Source organism: Ipomoea nil, unplaced genomic scaffold (genome assembly GCF_001879475.1).
Source record: "Ipomoea nil cultivar Tokyo-kokei standard unplaced genomic scaffold, Asagao_1.1 scaffold2826, whole genome shotgun sequence".
Taxonomy (NCBI): domain Eukaryota; kingdom Viridiplantae; phylum Streptophyta; class Magnoliopsida; order Solanales; family Convolvulaceae; genus Ipomoea; species Ipomoea nil.
Window position 1 is genome coordinate 5048634 of NW_017619254.1, and position 14459 is coordinate 5063092.

A 14459-nucleotide genomic window follows, 5' to 3' on the forward strand; every position below is an offset into this window, starting at 1 on the left:
CGGCGTAATGGCTCATGAAGCGGTCTGCCAGCTCTTCAAAGTTGTGAATCGACCCTGAGGGCTGCGCCACCAGCCACCTTTGTGCTGACCCTTCAACGTGGGTAAGAAAGCACGACACATGACCGGATCTCGTACCCCCAGAACCTGCATCTTGGCCTGATAGCTCAGCAAATGCTCGCGGGGATCGCCGGTTCCATCGAACGTGGCTTGTTCCGGGAACTTGAAGTCACTCGGTATCTTAAAAGCCATAACCTCGTATGAGAAGGGTAAGGCGGTCAGCAACGTACGTCCTGGGGATTTGGCTTTTCCCTCCATCCGTTCTTTCAGATTTCGCACCTCCTGTACTAAGTTAGCCACTTCGACCCTCTCTCGGGTGCGATTTCCCGTAGATTCCGTGCTTTCGCCGACTTCAGACTCAGCCGGTTGGACGGGGTTGCGGGGAGGTTGCTCCACGCGACGAGTCTCAGTCCTGGCTCTTTTGGTTCGGCTCTTCTCTCGTGCAGCTTGTCGATCGCGGGCGGCTAACGGGGCACGATTGGGCTCCTTCCGGCCTAATCGTTCCCTTGCCGACCGACGCCCAACGCCCAACGCTGGGACCTAGCCGGGAATGAACGGATTGTACCGGTTGGCTTTCAGCTCGTCGGCTCAATTGCCGGTTGTCGGGCCTCTGAGGCGGTTGCAACTCGCGTTGCGGCTGGCGAGTGACGGACTGTTCTCTCACTCCTAGGCTCGCTTCGGCGCAGGCGCGTCCGATTGCGCGTAACTGCTCCGGGGTGAGCAGCACCTGAGGCAATTACGGGTTTATCTGCGGCGGTGTCGTCTCGTTTTCTTGGCTCCGAGCATTTCTCCTATTCAGCTGGCTTCTCAGGTCGGCTTCCCGTCCGTTGTCGTGACGGCTCGACTGTTCCTCGCTTCCTGCCATGTCTGGAGTTTTCCTAATTCGACTGAGGTTCTAGCTGTCGTTCCTCGGACTCGCCTCACTCGAGAGGGCACGTGACTCTTCGTTTCGATCCCCACGGACGGCGCCAGTGATCGTTTCAGGGTTTTCGGGCCCAAGGAGGTCCAACACAACCTTTGGTCGGAGGATACACCTCTCAATAATATATATGTCTAACTCAGAGATAATGCTAGTGCTCGGAATTTCTTTGTTATTCTCCCCTCTTCCGGGTGTCCGAAAATGTCTACCTTTTACAAGGATGGAGGAGCCTTTATATAGTGGCTCCTCCTCTACCGACTTGAAGGCCCTTAATGGCCGACTTCAAGGCTAATCAAGATATGGAGCCGTTGGACGCCATTACTCGGTCGACCAACGGCTCTCCTAGGCTTGTAACAGCCCGACCGGGTCCTGTCTTCAATGCTTCAACGGCTCTCTTTTAAAGGAACCCCTTTAATGCCCTCAACGGCTCCTCGAGCCGGGTCTTTTCCTGGGCTTGGGCCTCGGCCGACTCCTGGACTCGGCCCGACCGCTCTTTGGGCTCCTCTCGATGCTGGCCCACTTCTATTTTCTTTGGGCCCCTATCTCTTGGGCCGGGGTCCTTACCCCATCAATGAACATATGTATTTGTATTGGGCCATATTCGTTTCATTTTGGCTTTTTTGGGGGGTGGTATGTATATTCCAATAATTATTGTGTGGACCATGGTCCATACAAGTTGTGTTGACCATATTTTGTATACTATAAAATAATGTACATTCAGTACAAAAATAATGTACATTCAACATAAAAATAATGTACATTGTATTCAGGGGATGTACATTATTTTTGTACCGAGTGGACATTATATCATATAATGTACATTCAATACAAAAATAATGTACATTTAGTATATTAAAAATGTACTTTATGTTATGGTCCACATAACATTGTGTGGACCATGGTCCACACAATAATTTGCCTGTCTATTCAACAGTTATACTATGGACTCGAGTTCATCATGCAAGGTGAACTCGTGTATAAAATATACAATTTACATATTGAATGTTCACAATTTATATATTGAATGTTCATAATTTGAATTGTGAGCATTTAGTATTAAATTGTAAACATTTAATATGTAAATTGTAAATATTTAATATGTAAATTGTGAACATTGAATATATAAATTGTGTATTTTAACTTTTTTTTTTTATCAAAGGAAAGAGGACTCAGAGAAGGTTATCGCCTCCTAACTAGACCTGGCAATTATGGACACGACTCGTTAACACGATACGAAAATAACGGGTTAGTGTTTAGCCTTAACGTATCCCAGGTCATTAACGGGTTGACCCGTCAAGAACTCGTTATGTTTCGTGTCTTAACGGGTCAACTCGTTAAACCTATTAAGAACCCATTTAACTCGTTAATATTATCGTGTCAACCCGTTTACACAAACCTGTTTATAACCCGCTAAGAACCATTTTCATGAATGAGATTACAAAAGATATCATGAATATGACTAATGATGAATTTACTACATTAGGCCAAGATCATATACCAATTATTGATGTTCAACAATATGAAATTTGAATTTTTATTGTGTTCAATTTTATTCTAAAAACTAGCATGGACTTCTTTAATTATGATTTTTGTATGTTATTTTATCATTTTATGAATGTTATAAATTGAATATTTTGTTTAGTTTGTTTGATGGATTGAATTGTTGGTTTTATTTCTTTTTTATATAACTTAAATTTAAATTTTAGTTTTTTAAAAATATATTAATAGTTTTAGCGGGTTTAAATGAGTTTCGTGTCATATCGTGTCGACACGACCCGAAACATGTTAACAAAATGTGTCTATCGTGTCAACTCATTGACAAATTGTGTTCGTGTTAAAAATTTGAACCCATTAGTTTTAACGTGTCGTGTCCGTGTTTAGCCTTATCGTGTTCGTATCGTTATCGTGTCGACCCGTTAACGAATCTGTATACACGAATTGTCAGGTCTACTCCTAACAATAACGTGACATTGAACAATGGGTCCTAGTTGGTCGTTGAAGAAAGCTTCTCTTACTTGGGTAGGAGGTTCATTGAATTCGCACTAGTTACGGTTACCACCATTCAAGGCTACCTTGGCTAAGACATTGGCCACTTAATTTTGCTCGCGATAAATATGCATAACAATTACGTTTCTTATAGACCTCATTAGCTACTTGCCTACTTGATGCTCTTAGCAAATGCATACAGTCTCCCAGAGCACAACACAACACCCCGTTTGTTGTTCTTTGTGTCCACGTGTTTGTCTCGCTAAATTAAAGCACCATACATTACTAAAATAATCAGATTTTGTTATATTTAATAATAATAACAATAATTTGTTGTTTAAATAAACGGATTTAATAAATAAAAAATAATATATTTTGTTGTTAACTTCCCTATTTTGACAGATGTTTGAAATTTTGTTTGGACATATTTGACCCTTGATTGATATTATGAGGATTTGGATTGCTAATTAGGCGCAAAACTTTAGAGTGTTTGACTTTTAATCATAGCCATTTGTTACTTAATTTCTATGGCTACGATTTCTCCATTCAATAGTTTTTATGTGGGATGGTATTTTCATAAGAGGGTGACCTTAAATATTTTAAATATGAGATTTAAAAATCACTTAAAATTGAACATGTAAGTTTATACTACCATATTCTTTAAAAATAAAAAAATAAAAAAAAAAACACACACACACACACAAAAACAAAAAAAACAAAGTGTTAGTAAACATGATAAATAAAAAATGAGAATGAAAATTAGAAATGTATAAATAGAAAAATGAAGTAAACATATCCTAGCTTTTTAAAGAGTAAATACCCAAAATGATCCCTCGACTATAGCTAAATTCAAAAATTGGTCCTCAACTTTCAATTTCAACCAATTAAGTCCTTAGCTTTGCAATTTTGACACGATTTGGTCCTCCGTGACCGTTTGTTGACCGCGATCTTTGGGGATATATATGTAGCTTCACGTGCAAAGCTCAAGAGAACGCTCTTGGAGGTGACATCGTGTTGTTTCGGAGGGGGAAGTACTTCTCCAATTGTTGCTTGGGGATCACGAGCCGGTTCAGCTTAGAGAACACTCTTGGAGGTGACAACGCCGTTTCGGAGGGGGGAAGTGCTTCTACACTTGCTGCTTGGGGATCCCGAGCCGGTTCAGCTTGCCTACATCGCTGGGAGTCACGGTTTTCTCGAAGAGCCACTGCAGGGATTTCGGCGATCTATCTATCAAAAGCTATAATCTCTCCGGCATGGGGTGCAGCGTCGACAGTGGATTCAAATGTAACAGTGCGGTCTATAAATGCAATCGGAACCTTAAAAAACCGACTATGGACCACGAAATTACATATATATCCTAAAAAAAACGCAGTCAACAAACGGTCAAATAGACAAAGGACCAAATTGTGTTAAAATTACAAAGTTAAGGACTTAATTGGTTGAAATTAAAAATCGAGGACCAATTTGTGAATTTAGCTATAGTCGAGGGACCATTTTGGGTATTTACTCCTTTTTAAAACATGATCACAAGTTTTATCAATCACATCTTATGAACAAACTCATGCCTTCTTATTCACTCGGTACACATGACAATTCATTTAAACGAGTTCGTTAATGGGTTGACATGAGCAACTAAGGTTAACATGTTATATATAGTTATAAACACAAATGTAATGTTTAAATGGATTAACATGATAGACATGTTGAGTTCACAAATTTCAAGTCTACCCAACACGATATGACGCGATAACCCATTTAGAATGCGTTAGACTTGTTACTATTATTTACTTAAAAAAGAAAAAAAGAAAAAAAAAAGGGTCAAATAAGCCATCGAACTGCACACAATAATGCAATTAGGCCACTGAACCTAAAAAATAACAATTAGGACCATAAACTAACAAATTTCATTCAATTAGTCTAATTTACAGATTTTGCACGTTAATAACAGGTCATCAGGTCACCCAAAATTTAAAATATTTTTTTAAAAATTATTATTTAAAAATAATAAATTAAATTAAAAAAAAAACGTTTCCCGTCTCCGAAAGTTTCTCTGTCTCCATGGCCGGAGACAAATAAATTCTTCGTCTCCATGGTCGGAGACGGAGAGTCTCTTCGTCTCCGGCCATGGAGACGAAGAAACCCTTCGTCCTCGGCGGAAACGGGAAACTTTTTTTTTTTAATTTTAAATTATTATTTTTAAATAATAATTTTTAAAAAATATTTTAAATTTTGGGTGACCTGCTACTAACCTGCAAAATCTGTAAATAGGCATAATTGCATGAATTGGTTAGTTTAGGGACTCAATTATTGTTTTTTTTTTTAGGTTCAGTGGCCTAATTACATTATTGTTGCATTTTGATGACCTATTTGACTCTTATTCCAAACAAAAACTTTAACTTTTTATTATTATTAAATCTTCAAAATAATAAAGATATTTACTTCAAAAAATATCATAATATTCATACAAAGATAAAATAATATTTTAAATTTATTACTAATACTAATATTAATAGGTTAAATGTTTATTAATTGGCTTAAGTGAGTTGACCCATTAATACACGAATTTAAACAAGACAACTCCGATCATTATTCCATGGATCATGGTCAGCACAATTGTGAGAACCATGATTAAAATGTACATTATTGAAGGTACATTATTTTGTATACTACAAAGTATCAAATAATGTATATTCAGTATATAAATAATGTACATTAATTTTTTTTAAAGTATATTTAATATATTAAAAATAGATATTTTATTCATGGCTCACACAACTATATGGATCATAGTCTACAAAATAATTTTACCTTAATAACTTGGAACACGATAAAAATTAACAGTAACACCTGTTGAAATGTTTTCTTATTAATTATTCTTTCAATGTTACAGAGTATTTTATTTTTTCAAAATATAAAATAGAGTTAATTATTAAAATGGTCCCGTGACTATTGCGAAATTACCAATTTGATTCTCCCTCAACTATTTTTTTACTCAATAAAGTCTTCGACTTTGTAAATGTTAACCAATATGGTCCTCCGTTAGGTTTGGGGTCTAACACCTGTTAAAGTCGAGGGTAATAAAGGAATTTCACCAGCTTATGGTCTCAATCGTCAAGTTTTTGAACGGCAACGCCGATCCACTCACCATTAACATCTGCCCTTTTATAAGCCTATACGCTAATCCCCATTTTCCAGTCGATTATGCCTTTTTCAACGGCGCATCTTCTCCGGTGGTCGACGGCTCCACTACTTACACCAATATCTTGGATGTCAATTGCGATGCGTTGGTATGGGCTTTGGAGAAAAACAGGTTCATTTCATTGTCCATAATCATCGGGGAAGTTGGGTGGCCGACATACGGCGACAAGAACGCGAATGTGGAGTATGCGCGGAAGTTCAATCGGGGGCTGATGGACCGCATAAATCAGGGTCTTGGAACTCCAAAATGACCGACGTCGCGCGACAGATATGTATCTCTTCGGGCTCATTGACGAGGATGAAAAGTGCATTGAGCCGGGGAACTTCGAGAGGCACGAGGGTTTGTTCAACTACGACGGCACAATCAAGTACCAGCTCAATTTGGGGAACAACCGCAGACTCACCCCAGCAAGGGAGTGCGATATTTATCTCGGCAGTGGTGTGTAATGGCGCCGGACGCCAATATGATGGACCCTAACTTTCTGCAGAGCATGAATTACGCGTGCAGCTACGCCGACTGCACCAGCCTCGGCTATGAATCCTCTTGCGATAGCCCTTTGGTCTGAGCAAGGTGTAATTCCTTTATTACCCTCGACTTTAACAGCCGTTAGACCACAAACCTAACGGAAGACCATATTAGTTAACATTTACAAAGTCGAGGACTTTATTGAATAAAAAAAAATAGTCGATGATCAAATTGGTAATTTCGCAATAGTCAAGGGACCATTTTGGTAATTAACTCTATAAAATATGAAATTAAGTTAATACCTAATATAGTCCTCGACTATAGTGGTTTTATCAAATTTAGTCCTAAATGACTTTTTGTACTCAATTTAGTCATCGACTTTGATGATTTTACACAATTCAGTCTTTTGTTAAAAATTCTGTTAGTTGACTGTTAGAAATAGGGTCTTTATGATGGAGTTATTAATGTTAGAATTAAAAAGTAACAGTGTTATAACGATGTAAGGATAGTTTTGTTTAACAATAATGTAATATGGACAATTTTGTCTAATACCATTAAAGTGTACAACATTTAAAGTAAAAATGTATACATTTATTAGCATATAAAAAGAGAGAGACATAAATCATGGATATAATATTGATTGAGACTTATTATGTTTTTAGATAATGTATAAATATAGTTTATTTTTTTTATTAATAAGAAGGGGGCAACCCATAGAAAAATAAATATAGTTCATTTATATCTTACTAAACAACTATTATACTTTAGGACATTAATTTTAATTGATTGATTATAAATAGTAAGATATCGGTTTTTTCATTTAATAATTTAAACTTGAGTAAATACTCAAAATGGTCCATCGACTATAGCTAAATTCACAAATTGATCATCGACTTTTAATTTCAACAAATTAAGTCCTTAACTTTGTAATTTTGACACGATTTGATCCTCCATCTATTTGACCGTTTGTTGACCGTGATCGACGATCTCCAAAAGAACCTTCAGCTCTCGTCGAAGCACGTGGAGCCCTCCAGGATGACGTTGCACTGGTTCGGAAACACGTCGTCTTCTTCGCTCTGGTACGAACTCAACTACATTGAATCCAAAGGGAGGATAAAGAAAGGCGACCGGATTTGGTAGATTGCTTTCGGCACTGGATTCAAATGTAACAGTGGGTCTGAAAATGCAACCAGAACCTTAAAAATCGACGATGGACCATGAAATTACATATATATCCTAAAAAATCACAGTCAACAAACGGTCAAATAGACAAATGACCAAATTGTGTTAAAATTACAAAGTTAATGACTTAATTGGTTGAAATTGAAAGTTGAGGATCAATTTGTAAATTTAGCTATAGTCGAGGGACCATTTTGGGTATTTACTCTTTAAACTTTTAGCATTAGTCAAATCTATATATATATATATATATATATATATATATATATATATATATATATATATATATATACGTAAAATACTCCTAACAAATTTTCCCCCCAAAACTTTTGTAGTAAAACTTATTTGGTAAGTAAATGTCAAATGGAAATTAAATAAAATCTATTAATTGGTAATATTATATATGGTATTATATTCTATAATATAATATAATTGATAATATTATTGTTCAAGTATAATAAAAATATTATTGTTCAAGTATAAAATAAAATTAAAATTAAAATAACAACAACAACAACAACAACAATAATAATCCAAACAAAACTGTAAACAAATTAAAATTAAAATTAAAAATAAAAAAGAAAAAAAAATAGGACAAAGGGGAGTCACGGCTCCCTTTGTAAATGATTTTGAGATCATTTTTATCCCACATTGAAAATGTTTGAAAAGAGAGAGCTCCTCTATATAAGAGGAGCAATGATCCCCCTTACAAACATAATTTCTTACCCATCAATGTGGGCAAGTATTGAGATGTCAAAATGTTCGTATTTAAGAAGCCTCAAATTTGTCTTCTTATTTTAGTTTGTATTTATTTGTTATTAATGGGGGTTGTGAAAGATTAACACAAAATGTATGTGTTGTATTAGTTTTTAGCCATTTGGAGAAAATTACTGAGTTACTATATAATTTTTTGGAAGTTTTGATTAAAGTTAAAATGTTAAAATGACGAATTTGTTAAAATTTTAGCGAATTTATCAATAATCAAATAAATAATAATAAGCATTCAAAAAAAAATAAATAATAATAATAATAATATAATATAATATAATAACAATAATAGTAATCCAAACAAAATGATATACAAAATAAAATTAAAACTAAAATAAATAAGAAGAATACAAAAGAGTGCCACGAACTCCCCTTTGTAAATGATGTTGCACATTGAAAATGTTTAGAAAAGGAGCTCTTGAGCTCCTCTATATAAGAGGAGCAATGCTCCTTTTACAAACATAATTGTTTGCCAATCAATGTGGGCAAGTATTGAGAAGTCCAAAGTTTTTTTTTTTAGTACTATTGACCCGATAAATTATGCTGTGGAATTGTGTTCACCTTGCAAGGTAGACACGATTCTAAAATTGTTCATAATTATGAATATATTGTTCAACAATTATGAACATGTAGTTATATAATTATGAACATAGTGTTGTGAGCATAATTATGAACATATAGTTATGTAATTATGAATATAGAGATTCAAAACTTATTTGGTAAGTAAATGCCAAATGGAAATTAAATAAAATCTATTAATTGACAATATTATATATGGTATTATATTCTTTAATATAATATAATTGATAATATTATTGTTCAAGTATAATAAAAATATTATTGTTCAAGTATAAAATAAAATTAAAATTAAAATAATAACAATAACAACAACAACAACAACAACAACAATAATAATAATAATAATAATAATAATAATAATATTATTATTATTATTATTATTATTATTATTATTATTATAATCCAAACAAAACTATATACAAAATAAAATTAAAATTAAAAAAAAAAATTAAGAAGAAGAGAAAGGTGGCTCCCCTTAGTAAATGATGTGGATCATTTTGATCCCACATTGAAAATGTTTGAAAAGAGGAGCTATTGATCTGCTCTATATAACCATACAATTGCTTGCCCATCAATGTTGGCAAGTATTGAGAAGTCCAAAGGCTTTTTATAGTACTACTATTGACCCGATAAATTATGCTGTGAAGTTGTGTTCACCTTGCAAGGTAGACATGGTTCAAAAATAGTTCATAATTATGAATATAATAATTAATTAATATATAGTTCAAAAATTATGAACATAGTGTTGTGAACATAATTATAAACACATAGTTATTTAATTATGAATATAGAAATTCAATAATTGTGAATATGAAGTTTAAAAATTATGAATATATTTCTGTATAATTATGAACATATAATTCAATAACTATGAACATAGAGTTCTGTAATTATGAATATAGAGTTCAATAATTATGAATATGAAGTTCAAAGATTATGAATATATCGCTTTATAATAATGAACTTATAGTTCAGTATTTATGAACATAGAACTGCAAGGTGGACACGGTTCCACAACCTATTAAAACCCAACGTGTCAAATGACTCTTATTTAAAAAAACTTATCTTACTGGATTCTTAATTTTTATTTTTTTTTTTAAATTTATTAGGGGGTTTGGGAAAGATTAACCAAAAATGTATATGAGTTGTTTTAGTTTTTAGCAGTTTCGAGCAAATTGTTAAGTTATTAAATAATATTTTTGGTGTTTTGATAAAATATAAAATATTAAACAGACGAATTTTTTAAAATTTTGACGAATTTGTCAAATAATCAAATTACAATAACAACAACAACAACAACAATAATAATAATAATCCAAACAAAACTATATACAAAATACAATTAAAATTAAAAACAAAACAAAAAAAAAAAAAACAACAAAACAAAAAAGACAAAGGGGAGTCACGGGCTCCATTTGTAAATGATTTTGAGATCATTTTTATCCCACATTGAAAATATTTGAAAAGAGAGAGCTCATCTATATAAGAGGATCAATGATCCCCTTACAAACATAATTTCTTGCCCATCAATGTGGGCAAGTATTGAGATGTCAAAAGGTTCTTATTTAAGAAGCTTCAACTATGTCTTCTTATTTTAGTTTTTATTTATTTATTATTAAAGGGGTTTGTAAAAGATTAACACAAAATGTATGTGTTGTATTAGTTTTTAGCCATTTGGAGCAAATTACCGAGTTATTATATAATTTTCTGGGGATTTTGATTAAAGTTAAAATGTTAAAATGACGAATTTGTTAAAATCTTTGCGAATTTATCAATAATCAAATAAATAATAATAATAATAATAATAATAATAATAATAATAATAATAATAATAATAATAATAATAATAATAATAATAATAGTAATATAATATAATAATAATAATAATAGTAATCCAAACAAAACGATATACAAAATAAAATTAAAACTCAAATAAATAAGAAGACGACAAAAGGGTGTCACGGACTCACCTTTGTAAATGATGTTGGATCATTTGATCCCACATTGAAAATGTTTAGAAAAGGAGCTCTTGAGCTCCTCTATATAAGAGGAGCAATGCTCCTTTTATAAACATATAATTGAAATATAATTGAATTGCTTGCCCATCAATGTGGGCAAATATTGAGAAGTCCAAAGATTTTTATTTTTTTTAGTACTATTAACCCGATAAATTATGCTGTGAAATTGTGTTCACCTTGCAAGGTAGACACGATTCCAAAATTGTTCATATTTATGAATATATAGTTCAACAATTATGAACATATAGTTCTATAATTATGAACATAGTGTTGTGAGCATAATTATGAACATATAGTTATGTAATTATGAATATAGAGATTCAAAACTTATTTGGTAAGTAAATGTCAAATGGAAATTAAATAAAATATATTAATTGGTAATATTATGTATGGTATTATATTATATTCTATAATCTAATATAATTGATAATATTATTGTTCAAGTATAATAAATATATAATTATTCAAGTATAAAATACAATTAAAATAATAACAATATAACAACAACAACAACAACAACAACAACAATAATAATAATAATAATAATAATAATAATAATAATAATAATAATAATAGTAATAATCCAAACAAAACTATATAAAAAATAAAAATAAAATAAAATAAAATAAAGACAAAGGTGGCTCCGCTTTGTAAATGATGTGAGATCATTTTGATCCCACATTGAAAATGTTTGGAAAGAGAAGCTCTTGATCTCCTCTATATAACCATACAATTGCTTGCTCATCAATGTGGGTAAGTATTGAGAAGTCCAAAGGTAAGTCCAAAGGTTTTTTATAGTACTATTGACCCGACAAATTATGCTGTGGAACTGTGTCCACCTTGCAAGGTAGACATGGTTCAAAAATAGTTCATAATTATGAATATAATAATCAATATATAGTTCAAAAATTATGAACATATAGTTCTATAATTATGAACATAGTGTTGTGAACGTAATTATGAACACATAGTTATCTAATTATGAATATAGAGATTCAATAATTGTGAATATGAAGTTCAAAAATTATGAATATATATCTTTATAATTATGAACATATAATTCAATAACTATGAATATAGAGTTATGTAATTATGAATATAGAGTTCAAGAATTATGAATATGAAGTTCAAAGATTATGAATATATAGCTTTATAATAATGAACTTATAGTTTAGTATTTATGAACATAGAACTGCAAGGTGGACATGGTTCCACAACCTATTAAAACCCAACGTGTCAAATGTCTCTTATTTAAAAAAACTTATCTTAATTGATTCTTACTTTTTTTTTTTTGTTGTTGTAATTTTTTAAATTTTTTTTTAATTTATTAGGGGGTTTGAGAAAGATTAACCAAAAATGTATATGAGTTGTTTTAGTTTTTAGTAGTTTTGAGCAAATTTGTTAAGTTATTAAATAATATTTTTGGTATTTTGATAAATGTTAAACAGACGAATTTCTTAAAATTTTGACGAATTTGTCAAATAATCAAATTACAATAACAACAACAACAACAACAACAATAATAATCCAAACAAAACTATATACAAAAAAAAAAAAAAACAAAAACAAACAAAAACAAAAACAAAAAAAAACAAAGGGGAGTCACGGGCTCCTTTTGTAAATGATTTTGAGATCATTTTTATCCCAAATTGAAAATGTTTGAAAAGAGAGAGCTCCTCTATATAAGAGGATCATTGATCCCCTTACAAACATAATTTCTTGCCCATCAATGTGGGCAAGTATTGAGATGTCAAAATGTTCTTATTTAAGAAGCCTCAACTTTGTCTCTTCTTATTTTAGTTTTTATTTATTTATTTATTATCAATGGGGGTTGTGAAAGATTAACACAAAATGTATGTGTTGTATTAGTTTTTAGCCATTTGGAACAAATTACTGAGTTACTATATAATTTTTTGGGGGTTTTGATTAAAATGTTAAAATGACGAATTTGTTAAAATTTTGGTGAATTTATCAATAATCAAATAAAAAATAATAATAATAATATAATAATAGTAATCCAAACAAAACGATATACAAAATAAAATTAAAACTAAAATAAATAAGAAGAAGACAAAAGGGTGCCATGGACTCCCTTTTGTAAATGATGTTGGATCATTTGATCCCACATTGAAAATGTTTAGAGAAAGAGCTCTTGAGCTCCTCTATATAAGAAGAGCAATGCTCCTTTTACAAACATAATTGCTTGCCTATCAATGTGGGCAAAAGTATTGAGAAGTCCAAAGATTGAGAGGTCAAAATGTTCTTATTTAAGAAGTTTTAACTTTGTCTTTTTATTTTAGTTTTTATTTATTTATTATTATTTATTTATTATTTATTATTAGTGGTGGGTTACGAAAGATTAACCCAAAATGTATGTGTTGTATTAGTTTTTAGCAGTTTTGAGAAAATTACCAAGTTATTATATAATTTTTTTGATGTTTTGATTAAAGTTAAAATGTTAAAATGACGAATTTGTTAAAATGTTGACAAATTTTCAATAATCAAATAATAACAACAACAACAATAATAATAATAATAATAATAATAATAATAATAATAATAATAATAATAATAATAATAATAATAATAATAATAATAATAATAATAATAATACAAACAAAACAATATACAAAATAAAATTAAAATTAAAAATAATAAGAAGAAGACAAAAGGGAGCCATGGAATCCCTTTGTAAATGATGTTGGATCATTTTGATCCCATATTGAAAATGTTTGGAAAAAGGAGTCTTTGAACTCCTCTATATATTACTTCTCTTACAAACACAATTGTTTGACCATCAATGTGGCTAAGTATTGAGAAGTCCAAATGCTCTTTTTATTATTATTATTATTATTTTTTATTTTTTTTGAGTACTATTGACCTGAAAAATTATGCTGTGGAACCGTGTCCACCTTGCAAGGTAGACACGGTTCCAAAATTGTTCATAATTATAAATATATAGTTCAAAAATTATGAACATATGGTTCTATAATTATGAATATAGTGTTGTGAACATAATTATGAACTTATAGTTATGTAATTATGAATATAGAGATTCAATAATTGTTAATATGAAGTTCAAAAATTATGAATATATAATTTTATAATTATGAACATATAGTTCAATAATTATGAACATAGAGTTTTGTAATTGTGAATATAGAGTTCAATAATTATGAATATGAAGTTCAGAGATTATGAATATATAGTTTTATAATTATAAACATATAGTTCAGTAATTATGAAAATAGAATTGTGTCCACCTTGCAATGTGGACACGGTTTCACAG

The 14459-nt window shown here is 31.4% G+C and overlaps 1 protein-coding gene across 1 annotated transcript in view; it reads left to right on the forward strand.

Moving 5' to 3' along the window:
- Positions 1-487: 487 nt before the first annotated feature.
- LOC109158970 (putative late blight resistance protein homolog R1B-14) overlaps positions 488-14459 on the forward strand; it is a 30346-nt gene continuing 16374 nt past the window's right edge. The window contains exons 1-2 of the mRNA XM_019306922.1: positions 488-497; positions 3931-3936. The gene's annotated coding sequence lies outside the window, so the exon portion shown is untranslated. The remainder of the gene's footprint in view (positions 498-3930; positions 3937-14459) is intronic.